Raw genomic sequence first — 16,184 nt, 5'->3', positions numbered from 1 at the left:
AGACCACGGACAGTATCTCACGTCAGACCATGGACAGTACCTCACGTCAGACCAAGGACAGTATCTCACCTCAGACCACGGACAGTATCTCACGTCAGACCACGGACAGTATCTCACGTCAGACCACGGACAGTATCTCACCTCAGACCACGGACAGTATCTCACCTCAGACCACGGACAGTATCTCACGTCAGACCATGGACAGTACCTCACGTCAGACCAAGGACAGTATCTCACCTCAGACCACGGACAGTATCTCACGTCAGACCACGGACAGTATCTCACGTCAGACCACGGACAGTATCTCACCTCAGACCACGGACAGTATCTCACGTCAAACCATGGACAGTATCTCACCTCAGACCACGGACAGTACCTCACGTCATACCACGGACAGTATCTCACATCAGACCACGGACAGTATATCACCTCAGACCACGGACAGTACCGCACCTCAGACCACGGACAGTAATTCACGTCAGACCACGGACAGTATCTCACTTCAGACCACGGACAGTATCTCACCTCAGACCACGGACAGTATCTCACGTCAGACTACGGACAGTATCTCACGTCAGACCACGGACAGTACCTCACGTCAGACCACGGACAGTATCTCACCTCAGACCACGGACAGTACCTCACCTCAGACCACGGACAGTACCTCACATCAGACCACGGACCGTATCTCACCTCAGACCATGTACAGTATCTCACCTCAGACCACGGACAGTATCTCACCTCAGACCACGGACAGTACCTCACCTCAGACCACGGACAGTATCTCACCTCAGACCATGTACAGTATCTCACGTCAGACCACGGACAGTATCTCACCTCAGACCACGGACAGTATCTCACCTCAGACCACGGACAGTACCTCACGTCAGACCACGGACAGTATCTCACTTCAGACCACGGACAGTATCTCACCTCAGACCACGGACAGTATCTCACCTCAGACCACGGACAGTATCTCACCTCAGACCACGGACAGTATCTCACCTCAGACCACGGAAAGTATCTCACTTCAGACCACGGACAGTAACTCACGTCAAACCATGGACAGTATCTCACATCAGACCACGGACAGTATCTCACCTCAGACCACGGACTCTACCTCACCACAGACCACGGACAATATCTCACATCGGACCACGGACAGTATCTCACCTCAGACGACGGACAGTAACTCACGTCAGACCACGGACAGTATCTCACCTCAAACCATGGACAGTACCTCACGTCAGACCACGAACAGTATCTCACATCGGACCACGGACAGTATCACACCTCAGACGACGGACTGTACCTCACCTCAGACCACGGACAGTATCTCACGTCAGACCACAGACAGTAACTCACGTCAGACGACGGACAGTATCTCACGTCAGACCACGGACAGTATCTCACCTCGGACCACGGACAGTATCTCACCTCAGACCACGGACAGTACCTCACCTGAGACCACGGACAGTACCTCACGTCAGACCACGGACAGTAACTCACCTCAGACGACGGACTGTACCTCACCTCAGACCACGGACAGTACCTCACGTCAGACCACGGACAGTACCTCACCTCAGACCACGGACAGTATCTCACCTCAGTCCACGGACAGTACCTCACGTCAGACCATGGACAATATCTCACGTCAGACGACGGACAGTACCTCACGTCAGACCACGGACAGTGCCTCACGTCAGACGACGGACAGTATCTCACGTCTGTCCACGGACAGTATCTCACGTCGGACCACCTACAGTACCCCACGTCAGACCACGGACAGTATCTCACCTCAGACCACGGACAGTACCTCACCTGAGACCATGGACAGTATCTCACCTCAGACCACGGACAGTATCTCACCTCAGACCATGGACAGTATCTCACCTCAGACCACGGACAGTACCTCACCTGAGACCATGGACAGTATCTCACGTCAGACCACGCACAGTAACTCACGTCAAACCATGGACAGTATCTCACCTCAGACCACGGACAGTATCTCACCTCAGACCACGGACAGTATCTCACCTCAGACCACGGACAGTATCTCACGTCAGACCATGGACAGTACCTCACGTCAGACCAAGGACAGTATCTCACCTCAGACCACGGACAGTATCTCACGTCAGACCACGGACAGTATCTCACGTCAGACCATGGACAGTATCTCACTTCAGACCACGGACAGTATCTCACGTCAAACCATGGACAGTATCTCACCTCAGACCACGGACAGTACCTCACGTCAGACCACGGACAGTATCTCACATCAGACCACGGACAGTATATCACCTCAGACCACGGACAGTACCGCACCTCAGACCACGGACAGTAACTCACGTCAGACCACGGACAGTATCTCACTTCAGACCACGGACAGTATCTCACCTCAGACCACGGACAGTATCTCACGTCAGACCACGGACAGTATCTCACGTCAGACCACGGACAGTACCTCACGTCAGACCACGGACAGTATCTCACCTCAGACCACGGACAGTACCTCACCTCAGACCACGGACAGTACCTCACATCAGACCACGGACCGTATCTCACCTCAGACCATGTACAGTATCTCACCTCAGACCACGGACAGTATCTCACCTCAGACCACGGACAGTACCTCACCTCAGACCACGGACAGTATCTCACCTCAGACCATGTACAGTATCTCACCTCAGACCACGGACAGTATCTCACCTCAGACCACGGACAGTATCTCACCTCAGACCACGGACAGTACCTCACGTCAGACCACGGACAGTATCTCACTTCAGACCACGGACAGTATCTCACCTCAGACCACGGACAGTATCTCACCTCAGACCACGGGCAGTACCTCACCTCAGACCATGGACAGTACCTCACCTCAGACCACGGACAGTACCTCACGTCAGACCACGGACAGTATCTCAATTCAGACCACGGACAGTATCTCACCTCAGACCACGGACAGTATCTCACCTCAGACCACGGACAGTATCTCACCTCAGACCACGGAAAGTATCTCACTTCAGACCACGGACAGTAACTCACGTCAAACCATGGACAGTATCTCACTTCAGACCACGGACAGTATCTCACCTCAGACCATGGACTCTACCTCACCACAGACCACGGACAATATCTCACATCGGACCACGGACAGTATCTCACCTCAGACGACGGACAGTAACTCACGTCAGACCACGGACAGTATCTCACCTCAAACCATGGACAGTACCTCACGTCAGACCACGAACAGTATCTCACATCGGACCACGGACAGTATCTCACCTCAGACGACGGACTGTACCTCACCTCAGACCACGGACAGTATCTCACGTCAGACCACAGACAGTAACTCACGTCAGACGACGGACAGTATCTCACGTCAGACCACGGACAGTATCTCACCTTGGACCACGGACAGTATCTCACCTCAGACCACGGACAGTACCTCACCTGAGACCACGGACAGTACCTCACGTCAGACCACGGACAGTAACTCACCTCAGACGACGGACTGTACCTCACCTCAGACCACGGACAGTACCTCACGTCAGACCACGGACAGTACCTCACCTCAGACTACGGACAGTATCTCACCTCAGTCCACGGACAGTACCTCACGTCAGACCATGGACAATATCTCACGTCAGACGATGGACAGTACCTCACGTCAGACCACGGACAGTACCTCACGTCAGACGACGGACAGTATCTCACGTCTGTCCACGGACAGTATCTCACGTCGGACCACCTACAGTACCCCACGTCAGACCACGGACAGTAACTCACCTCAGACCACGGACAGTACCTCACCTCAGACCACGGACAGTACCTCACGTCAGACCACGGACCGTATCTCACCTCAGACCATGTACAGTATCTCACCTCAGACCACGGACAGTATCTCACCTCAGACCACGGACAGTACCTCACCTCAGACCACGGACAGTATCTCACCTCAGACCATGTACAGTATCTCACGTCAGACCACGGACAGTATCTCACCTCAGACCACGGACAGTATCTCACCTCAGACCACGGACAGTACCTCACGTCAGACCACGGACAGTATCTCACTTCAGACCACGGACAGTATCTCACCTCAGACCACGGACAGTATCTCACCTCAGACCACGGACAGTATCTCACCTCAGACCACGGACAGTATCTCACCTCAGACCACGGAAAGTATCTCACTTCAGACCACGGACAGTAACTCACGTCAAACCATGGACAGTATCTCACATCAGACCACGGACAGTATCTCACCTCAGACCACGGACTCTACCTCACCACAGACCACGGACAATATCTCACATCGGACCACGGACAGTATCTCACCTCAGACGACGGACAGTAACTCACGTCAGACCACGGACAGTATCTCACCTCAAACCATGGACAGTACCTCACGTCAGACCACGAACAGTATCTCACATCGGACCACGGACAGTATCACACCTCAGACGACGGACTGTACCTCACCTCAGACCACGGACAGTATCTCACGTCAGACCACAGACAGTAACTCACGTCAGACGACGGACAGTATCTCACGTCAGACCACGGACAGTATCTCACCTCGGACCACGGACAGTATCTCACCTCAGACCACGGACAGTACCTCACCTGAGACCACGGACAGTACCTCACGTCAGACCACGGACAGTAACTCACCTCAGACGACGGACTGTACCTCACCTCAGACCACGGACAGTACCTCACGTCAGACCACGGACAGTACCTCACCTCAGACCACGGACAGTATCTCACCTCAGTCCACGGACAGTACCTCACGTCAGACCATGGACAATATCTCACGTCAGACGACGGACAGTACCTCACGTCAGACCACGGACAGTGCCTCACGTCAGACGACGGACAGTATCTCACGTCTGTCCACGGACAGTATCTCACGTCGGACCACCTACAGTACCCCACGTCAGACCACGGACAGTATCTCACCTCAGACCACGGACAGTACCTCACCTGAGACCATGGACAGTATCTCACCTCAGACCACGGACAGTATCTCACCTCAGACCATGGACAGTATCTCACCTCAGACCACGGACAGTACCTCACCTGAGACCATGGACAGTATCTCACGTCAGACCACGCACAGTAACTCACGTCAAACCATGGACAGTATCTCACCTCAGACCACGGACAGTATCTCACCTCAGACCACGGACAGTATCTCACCTCAGACCACGGACAGTATCTCACGTCAGACCATGGACAGTACCTCACGTCAGACCAAGGACAGTATCTCACCTCAGACCACGGACAGTATCTCACGTCAGACCACGGACAGTATCTCACGTCAGACCATGGACAGTATCTCACTTCAGACCACGGACAGTATCTCACGTCAAACCATGGACAGTATCTCACCTCAGACCACGGACAGTACCTCACGTCAGACCACGGACAGTATCTCACATCAGACCACGGACAGTATATCACCTCAGACCACGGACAGTACCGCACCTCAGACCACGGACAGTAACTCACGTCAGACCACGGACAGTATCTCACTTCAGACCACGGACAGTATCTCACCTCAGACCACGGACAGTATCTCACGTCAGACCACGGACAGTATCTCACGTCAGACCACGGACAGTACCTCACGTCAGACCACGGACAGTATCTCACCTCAGACCACGGACAGTACCTCACCTCAGACCACGGACAGTACCTCACATCAGACCACGGACCGTATCTCACCTCAGACCATGTACAGTATCTCACCTCAGACCACGGACAGTATCTCACCTCAGACCACGGACAGTACCTCACCTCAGACCACGGACAGTATCTCACCTCAGACCATGTACAGTATCTCACCTCAGACCACGGACAGTATCTCACCTCAGACCACGGACAGTATCTCACCTCAGACCACGGACAGTACCTCACGTCAGACCACGGACAGTATCTCACTTCAGACCACGGACAGTATCTCACCTCAGACCACGGACAGTATCTCACCTCAGACCACGGGCAGTACCTCACCTCAGACCATGGACAGTACCTCACCTCAGACCACGGACAGTACCTCACGTCAGACCACGGACAGTATCTCAATTCAGACCACGGACAGTATCTCACCTCAGACCACGGACAGTATCTCACCTCAGACCACGGACAGTATCTCACCTCAGACCACGGAAAGTATCTCACTTCAGACCACGGACAGTAACTCACGTCAAACCATGGACAGTATCTCACTTCAGACCACGGACAGTATCTCACCTCAGACCATGGACTCTACCTCACCACAGACCACGGACAATATCTCACATCGGACCACGGACAGTATCTCACCTCAGACGACGGACAGTAACTCACGTCAGACCACGGACAGTATCTCACCTCAAACCATGGACAGTACCTCACGTCAGACCACGAACAGTATCTCACATCGGACCACGGACAGTATCTCACCTCAGACGACGGACTGTACCTCACCTCAGACCACGGACAGTATCTCACGTCAGACCACAGACAGTAACTCACGTCAGACGACGGACAGTATCTCACGTCAGACCACGGACAGTATCTCACCTTGGACCACGGACAGTATCTCACCTCAGACCACGGACAGTACCTCACCTGAGACCACGGACAGTACCTCACGTCAGACCACGGACAGTAACTCACCTCAGACGACGGACTGTACCTCACCTCAGACCACGGACAGTACCTCACGTCAGACCACGGACAGTACCTCACCTCAGACTACGGACAGTATCTCACCTCAGTCCACGGACAGTACCTCACGTCAGACCATGGACAATATCTCACGTCAGACGATGGACAGTACCTCACGTCAGACCACGGACAGTACCTCACGTCAGACGACGGACAGTATCTCACGTCTGTCCACGGACAGTATCTCACGTCGGACCACCTACAGTACCCCACGTCAGACCACGGACAGTAACTCACCTCAGACCACGGACAGTACCTCACCTCAGACCACGGACAGTACCTCACGTCAGACCACGGACAGTACCTCACCTCAGACCATGGACAGTATCTCACCTCAGACCACGGACAGTAGCTCACGTCAGACCACGGACAGTATCTCACGTCAGTCCACGGACAGTACCTCACGTCAGACCATGGACAATATCTCACGTCAGACGACGGACAGTACCTCACGTCAGACCACGGACAGTAGCTCACGTCAGACCACGGACGGTACCTCACGTCAGACGACGGACAGTATCTCACGTCTGTCCACGGACAGTATCTCACGTCGGACCACCTACAGTACCCCACGTCAGACCACGGACAGTATCTCACCTCAGACCACGGACAGTACCTCACCTCAGACCACGGACAGTACCTCACCTGAGACCATGGACAGTATCTCACCTCAGACCACGGACAGTATCTCACGTCAGACCACGGACAGTAACTCAGGTCAGACCACGGACAGTACCTCACCTCAGACCACGGACAGTACCTCAGCTCAGACCACGGACAGTATCTCACCTGAGACCACGGACAGTATCTCACGTCAGACCAAGGACAGTATCTCACCTCAGACCACGGACAGTATCTCACGTCAGACCACGGACAGTACCTCACGTCAGACCACGGACAGTATCTCACTTCAGACCACGGACAGTACCTCACGTCAGAGCACGGACAGTACCTCATGTTAGACCATGGACAGTATCTCACGTCAGACCATGGAGAGTACCTCACGTCAGACCACGGACAGTATCTCACGTCAGACCACGGACAGTACCTCACCTCAGACCACGGAAAGTATCTCACTTCAGACCACGGACAGTAACTCACGTCAAACCATGGACAGTATCTCACTTCAGACCACGGACAGTATCTCACCACAGACCACGGACAATATCTCACATCGGACCACGGACAGTATCTCACCACAGACGATGGACAGTACCTCACCTCAGACCACGGACAGTATCTCACCTCAGTCCACGGACAGTACCTCACGTCAGACCATGGACAATATCTCACGTCAGACGACGGACAGTACCTCACGTCAGACCACGGACAGTACCTCACGTCAGACGACGGACAGTATATCACGTCTGTCCACGGACAGTATCTCACGTCGGACCACCTACAGTACCCCACGTCAGACCACGGACAGTAACTCACCTCAGACCACGGACAGTACCTCACCTCAGACCACGGACAGTACCTCACGTCAGACCACGGACAGTACCTCACCTCAGACCATGGACAGTATCTCACCTCAGACCACGGACAGTAACTCACCTCAGACCACGGACAGTACCTCACGTCAGACCACGGACAGTACCTCACCTCAGACCACGGACAGTACCTCACGTCAGACCACGGACAGTATCTCACCTCAGACCACGGACAGTACCTCACGTCAGACCACGGACAGTACCTCACGTCAGACCACGGACAGTATCTCACCTCAGACCACGGACAGTATCTCACCTCAGACCACGGACAGTATCTCAGGTCAGACCACGGACAGTATCTCACCACAGACCACGGACAATATCTCACATCGGACCACGGACAGTATCTCACCACAGACGACGGACAGTACCTCACCTCAGACCACGGACAGTATCTCACCTCAGTCCACGGACAGTACCTCACGTCAGACCATGGACAATATCTCACGTCAGACGACGGACAGTACCTCACGTCAGACCACGGACAGTACCTCACGTCAGACGACGGACAGTATCTCACGTCTGTCCACGGACAGTATCTCACGTCGGACCACCTACAGTACCCCACGTCAGACCACGGACAGTAACTCACCTCAGACCACGGACAGTACCTCACCTCAGACCACGGACAGTACCTCACGTCAGACCACGGACAGTACCTCACCTCAGACCATGGACAGTATCTCACCTCAGACCACGGACAGTAACTCACCTCAGACCACGGACAGTACCTCACCTCAGACCACGGACAGTATCTCACCTCAGACCACGGACAGTACCTCACGTCAGACCACGGACAGTACCTCACCTCAGACCACGGACAGTACCTCACGTCAGACCACGGACAGTATCTCACCTCAGACCACGGACAGTACCTCACGTCAGACCACGGACAGTACCTCACGTCAGACCACGGACAGTATCTCACCTCAGACCACGGACAGTATCTCACCTCAGACCACGGGCAGTATCTCAGGTCAGACCACGGACAGTATCTCACGTCAGACCACGGACAGTATCTCACCTCAGACCACGGACAGTATCTCACGTCAGACCACGGACAGTACCTCACCTCAGACCACGGACAGTAACTCAGGTCAGACCACGGACAGTACCTCACCTCAGACCACGGACAGTACCTCACCTCAGACCACGGACAGTACCTCACCTCAGACCACGGACAGTACCTCACCTCAGACCACGGACAGTATCTCACTTCAGACGACGGACAGTACCTCACGTCAGACCACGGACAGTGCCTCACGTCAGACGACGGACAGTATCTCACGTCTGTCCACGGACAGTATCTCACGTCGGACCACCTACAGTACCCCACGTCAGACCACGGACAGTATCTCACCTCAGACCACGGACAGTACCTCACCTGAGACCATGGACAGTATCTCACCTCAGACCACGGACAGTATCTCACCTCAGACCATGGACAGTATCTCACCTCAGACCACGGACAGTACCTCACCTGAGACCATGGACAGTATCTCACGTCAGACCACGCACAGTAACTCACGTCAAACCATGGACAGTATCTCACCTCAGACCACGGACAGTATCTCACCTCAGACCACGGACAGTATCTCACCTCAGACCACGGACAGTATCTCACGTCAGACCATGGACAGTACCTCACGTCAGACCAAGGACAGTATCTCACCTCAGACCACGGACAGTATCTCACGTCAGACCACGGACAGTATCTCACGTCAGACCACGGACAGTATCTCACCTCAGACCACGGACAGTATCTCACGTCAAACCATGGACAGTATCTCACCTCAGACCACGGACAGTACCTCACGTCATACCACGGACAGTATCTCACATCAGACCACGGACAGTATATCACCTCAGACCACGGACAGTACCGCACCTCAGACCACGGACAGTAATTCACGTCAGACCACGGACAGTATCTCACTTCAGACCACGGACAGTATCTCACCTCAGACCACGGACAGTATCTCACGTCAGACCATGGACAGTATCTCACGTCAGACCACGGACAGTACCTCACGTCAGACCACGGACAGTATCTCACCTCAGACCACGGACAGTACCTCACCTCAGACCACGGACAGTACCTCACATCAGACCACGGACCGTATCTCACCTCAGACCATGTACAGTATCTCACCTCAGACCACGGACAGTATCTCACCTCAGACCACGGACAGTACCTCACCTCAGACCACGGACAGTATCTCACCTCAGACCATGTACAGTATCTCACGTCAGACCACGGACAGTATCTCACATCAGACCACGGACAGTATCTCACCTCAGACCACGGACAGTACCTCACGTCAGACCACGGACAGTATCTCACTTCAGACCACGGACAGTATCTCACCTCAGACCACGGACAGTATCTCACCTCAGACCACGGACAGTATCTCACCTCAGACCACGGAAAGTATCTCACTTCAGACCACGGACAGTAACTCACGTCAAACCATGGACAGTATCTCACATCAGACCACGGACAGTATCTCACCTCAGACCACGGACTCTACCTCACCACAGACCACGGACAATATCTCACATCGGACCACGGACAGTATCTCACCTCAGACGACGGACAGTAACTCACGTCAGACCACGGACAGTATCTCACCTCAAACCATGGACAGTACCTCACGTCAGACCACGAACAGTATCTCACATCGGACCACGGACAGTATCACACCTCAGACGACGGACTGTACCTCACCTCAGACCACGGACAGTATCTCACGTCAGACCACAGACAGTAACTCACGTCAGACGACGGACAGTATCTCACGTCAGACCACGACAGTATCTCACCTCGGACCACGGACAGTATCTCACCTCAGACCACGGACAGTACCTCACCTGAGACCACGGACAGTACCTCACGTCAGACCACGGACAGTAACTCACCTCAGACGACGGACTGTACCTCACCTCAGACCACGGACAGTACCTCACGTCAGACCACGGACAGTACCTCACCTCAGACCACGGACAGTATCTCACCTCAGTCCACGGACAGTACCTCACGTCAGACCATGGACAATATCTCACGTCAGACGACGGGACAGTACCTCACGTCAGACCACGGACAGTGCCTCACGTCAGACGACGGACAGTATCTCACGTCTGTCCACGGACAGTATCTCACGTCGGACCACCTACAGTACCCCACGTCAGACCACGGACAGTATCTCACCTCAGACCACGGACAGTACCTCACCTGAGACCATGGACAGTATCTCACCTCAGACCACGGACAGTATCTCACCTCAGACCATGGACAGTATCTCACCTCAGACCACGGACAGTACCTCACCTGAGACCATGGACAGTATCTCACGTCAGACCACGCACAGTAACTCACGTCAAACCATGGACAGTATCTCACCTCAGACCACGGACAGTATCTCACCTCAGACCACGGACAGTATCTCACCTCAGACCACGGACAGTATCTCACGTCAGACCACGGACAGTACCTCACCTCAGACCACGGACAGTACCTCACGTCAGACCACGGACAGTACCTCACCTCAGACCATGGACAGTATCTCACCTCAGACCACGGACAGTAACTCACCTCAGACCACGGACAGTACCTCACGTCAGACCACGGACAGTACCTCACCTCAGACCACGGACAGTACCTCACGTCAGACCACGGACAGTATCTCACCTCAGACCACGGACAGTACCTCACGTCAGACCACGGACAGTACCTCACGTCAGACCACGGACAGTATCTCACCTCAGACCACGGACAGTATCTCACCTCAGACCACGGACAGTATCTCAGGTCAGACCACGGACAGTATCTCACCACAGACCACGGACAATATCTCACATCGGACCACGGACAGTATCTCACCACAGACGACGGACAGTACCTCACCTCAGACCACGGACAGTATCTCACCTCAGTCCACGGACAGTACCTCACGTCAGACCATGGACAATATCTCACGTCAGACGACGGACAGTACCTCACGTCAGACCACGGACAGTACCTCACGTCAGACGACGGACAGTATCTCACGTCTGTCCACGGACAGTATCTCACGTCGGACCACCTACAGTACCCCACGTCAGACCACGAACAGTATCTCACATCGGACCACGGACAGTATCACACCTCAGACGACGGACTGTACCTCACCTCAGACCACGGACAGTATCTCACGTCAGACCACAGACAGTAACTCACGTCAGACGACGGACAGTATCTCACGTCAGACCACGGACAGTATCTCACCTCGGACCACGGACAGTATCTCACCTCAGACCACGGACAGTACCTCACCTGAGACCACGGACAGTACCTCACGTCAGACCACGGACAGTAACTCACCTCAGACGACGGACTGTACCTCACCTCAGACCACGGACAGTACCTCACGTCAGACCACGGACAGTACCTCACCTCAGACCACGGACAGTATCTCACCTCAGTCCACGGACAGTACCTCACGTCAGACCATGGACAATATCTCACGTCAGACGACGGACAGTACCTCACGTCAGACCACGGACAGTGCCTCACGTCAGACGACGGACAGTATCTCACGTCTGTCCACGGACAGTATCTCACGTCGGACCACCTACAGTACCCCACGTCAGACCACGGACAGTATCTCACCTCAGACCACGGACAGTACCTCACCTGAGACCATGGACAGTATCTCACCTCAGACCACGGACAGTATCTCACCTCAGACCATGGACAGTATCTCACCTCAGACCACGGACAGTACCTCACCTGAGACCATGGACAGTATCTCACGTCAGACCACGCACAGTTACTCACGTCAAACCATGGACAGTATCTCACCTCAGACCACGGACAGTATCTCACCTCAGACCACGGACAGTATCTCACCTCAGACCACGGACAGTATCTCACGTCAGACCATGGACAGTACCTCACGTCAGACCAAGGACAGTATCTCACCTCAGACCACGGACAGTATCTCACGTCAGACCACGGACAGTATCTCACGTCAGACCATGGACAGTATCTCACTTCAGACCACGGACAGTATCTCACGTCAAACCATGGACAGTATCTCACCTCAGACCACGGACAGTACCTCACGTCAGACCACGGACAGTATCTCACATCAGACCACGGACAGTATATCACCTCAGACCACGGACAGTACCGCACCTCAGACCACGGACAGTAACTCACGTCAGACCACGGACAGTATCTCACTTCAGACCACGGACAGTATCTCACCTCAGACCACGGACAGTATCTCACGTCAGACCACGGACAGTATCTCACGTCAGACCACGGACAGTACCTCACGTCAGACCACGGACAGTATCTCACCTCAGACCACGGACAGTACCTCACCTCAGACCACGGACAGTACCTCACATCAGACCACGGACCGTATCTCACCTCAGACCATGTACAGTATCTCACCTCAGACCACGGACAGTATCTCACCTCAGACCACGGACAGTACCTCACCTCAGACCACGGACAGTATCTCACCTCAGACCATGTACAGTATCTCACCTCAGACCACGGACAGTATCTCACCTCAGACCACGGACAGTATCTCACCTCAGACCACGGACAGTACCTCACGTCAGACCACGGACAGTATCTCACTTCAGACCACGGACAGTATCTCACCTCAGACCACGGACAGTATCTCACCTCAGACCACGGGCAGTACCTCACCTCAGACCATGGACAGTACCTCACCTCAGACCACGGACAGTACCTCACGTCAGACCACGGACAGTATCTCAATTCAGACCACGGACAGTATCTCACCTCAGACCACGGACAGTATCTCACCTCAGACCACGGACAGTATCTCACCTCAGACCACGGAAAGTATCTCACTTCAGACCACGGACAGTAACTCACGTCAAACCATGGACAGTATCTCACTTCAGACCACGGACAGTATCTCACCTCAGACCATGGACTCTACCTCACCACAGACCACGGACAATATCTCACATCGGACCACGGACAGTATCTCACCTCAGACGACGGACAGTAACTCGCGTCAGACCACGGACAGTATCTCACCTCAAACCATGGACAGTACCTCACGTCAGACCACGAACAGTATCTCACATCGGACCACGGACTGTACCTCACCTCAGACCACGGACAGTATCTCACGTCAGACCACAGACAGTAACTCACGTCAGACGACGGACAGTATCTCACGTCAGACCACGGACAGTATCTCACCTTGGACCACGGACAGTATCTCACCTCAGACCACGGACAGTACCTCACCTGAGACCACGGACAGTACCTCACGTCAGACCACGGACAGTAACTCACCTCAGACGACGGACTGTACCTCACCTCAGACCACGGACAGTACCTCACGTCAGACCACGGACAGTACCTCACCTCAGACTACGGACAGTATCTCACCTCAGTCCACGGACAGTACCTCACGTCAGACCATGGACAATATCTCACGTCAGACGATGGACAGTACCTCACGTCAGACCACGGACAGTACCTCACGTCAGACGACGGACAGTATCTCACGTCTGTCCACGGACAGTATCTCACGTCGGACCACCTACAGTACCCCACGTCAGACCACGGACAGTAACTCACCTCAGACCACGGACAGTACCTCACCTCAGACCACGGACAGTACCTCACGTCAGACCACGGACAGTACCTCACCTCAGACCATGGACAGTAATCTCACCTCAGACCACGGACAGTAGCTCACGTCAGACCACGGACAGTATCTCACGTCAGTCCACGGACAGTACCTCACGTCAGACCATGGACAATATCTCACGTCAGACGACGGACAGTACCTCACGTCAGACCACGGACAGTAGCTCACGTCAGACCACGGACGGTACCTCACGTCAGACGACGGACAGTATCTCACGTCTGTCCACGGACAGTATCTCACGTCGGACCACCTACAGTACCCCACGTCAGACCACGGACAGTATCTCACCTCAGACCACGGACAGTACCTCACCTCAGACCACGGACAGTACCTCACCTGAGACCATGGACAGTATCTCACCTCAGACCACGGACAGTATCTCACGTCAGACCACGGACAGTAACTCAGGTCAGACCACGGACAGTACCTCACCTCAGACCACGGACAGTACCTCAGCTCAGACCACGGACAGTATCTCACCTGAGACCACGGACAGTATCTCACGTCAGACCAAGGACAGTATCTCACCTCAGACCACGGACAGTATCTCACGTCAGACCACGGACAGTACCTCACGTCAGACCACGGACAGTATCTCACTTCAGACCACGGACAGTACCTCACGTCAGAGCACGGACAGTACCTCATGTTAGACCATGGACAGTATCTCACGTCAGACCATGGAGAGTACCTCACGTCAGACCACGGACAGTATCTCACGTCAGACCACGGACAGTACCTCACCTCAGACCACGGAAAGTATCTCACTTCAGACCACGGACAGTAACTCACGTCAAACCATGGACAGTATCTCACTTCAGACCACGGACAGTATCTCACCACAGACCACGGACAATATCTCACATCGGACCACGGACAGTATCTCACCACAGACGACGGACAGTACCTCACCTCAGACCACGGACAGTATCTCACCTCAGTCCACGGACAGTACCTCACGTCAGACCATGGACAATATCTCACGTCAGACGACGGACAGTACCTCACGTCAGACCACGGACAGTACCTCACGTCAGACGACGGACAGTATATCACGTCTGTCCACGGACAGTATCTCACGTCGGACCACCTACAGTACCCCACGTCAGACCACGGACAGTAACTCACCTCAGACCACGGACAGTACCTCACCTCAGACCACGGACAGTACCTCACGTCAGACCACGGACAGTACCTCACCTCAGACCATGGACAGTATCTCACCTCAGACCACGGACAGTAACTCACCTCAGACCACGGACAGTACCTCACGTCAGACCAC

The sequence above is a fragment of the Hypanus sabinus genome, unplaced genomic scaffold, assembly GCF_030144855.1.
Source record: "Hypanus sabinus isolate sHypSab1 unplaced genomic scaffold, sHypSab1.hap1 scaffold_428, whole genome shotgun sequence".
Lineage (NCBI taxonomy): Eukaryota > Metazoa > Chordata > Chondrichthyes > Myliobatiformes > Dasyatidae > Hypanus > Hypanus sabinus.
This window is presented reverse-complemented; position numbering follows the sequence as displayed.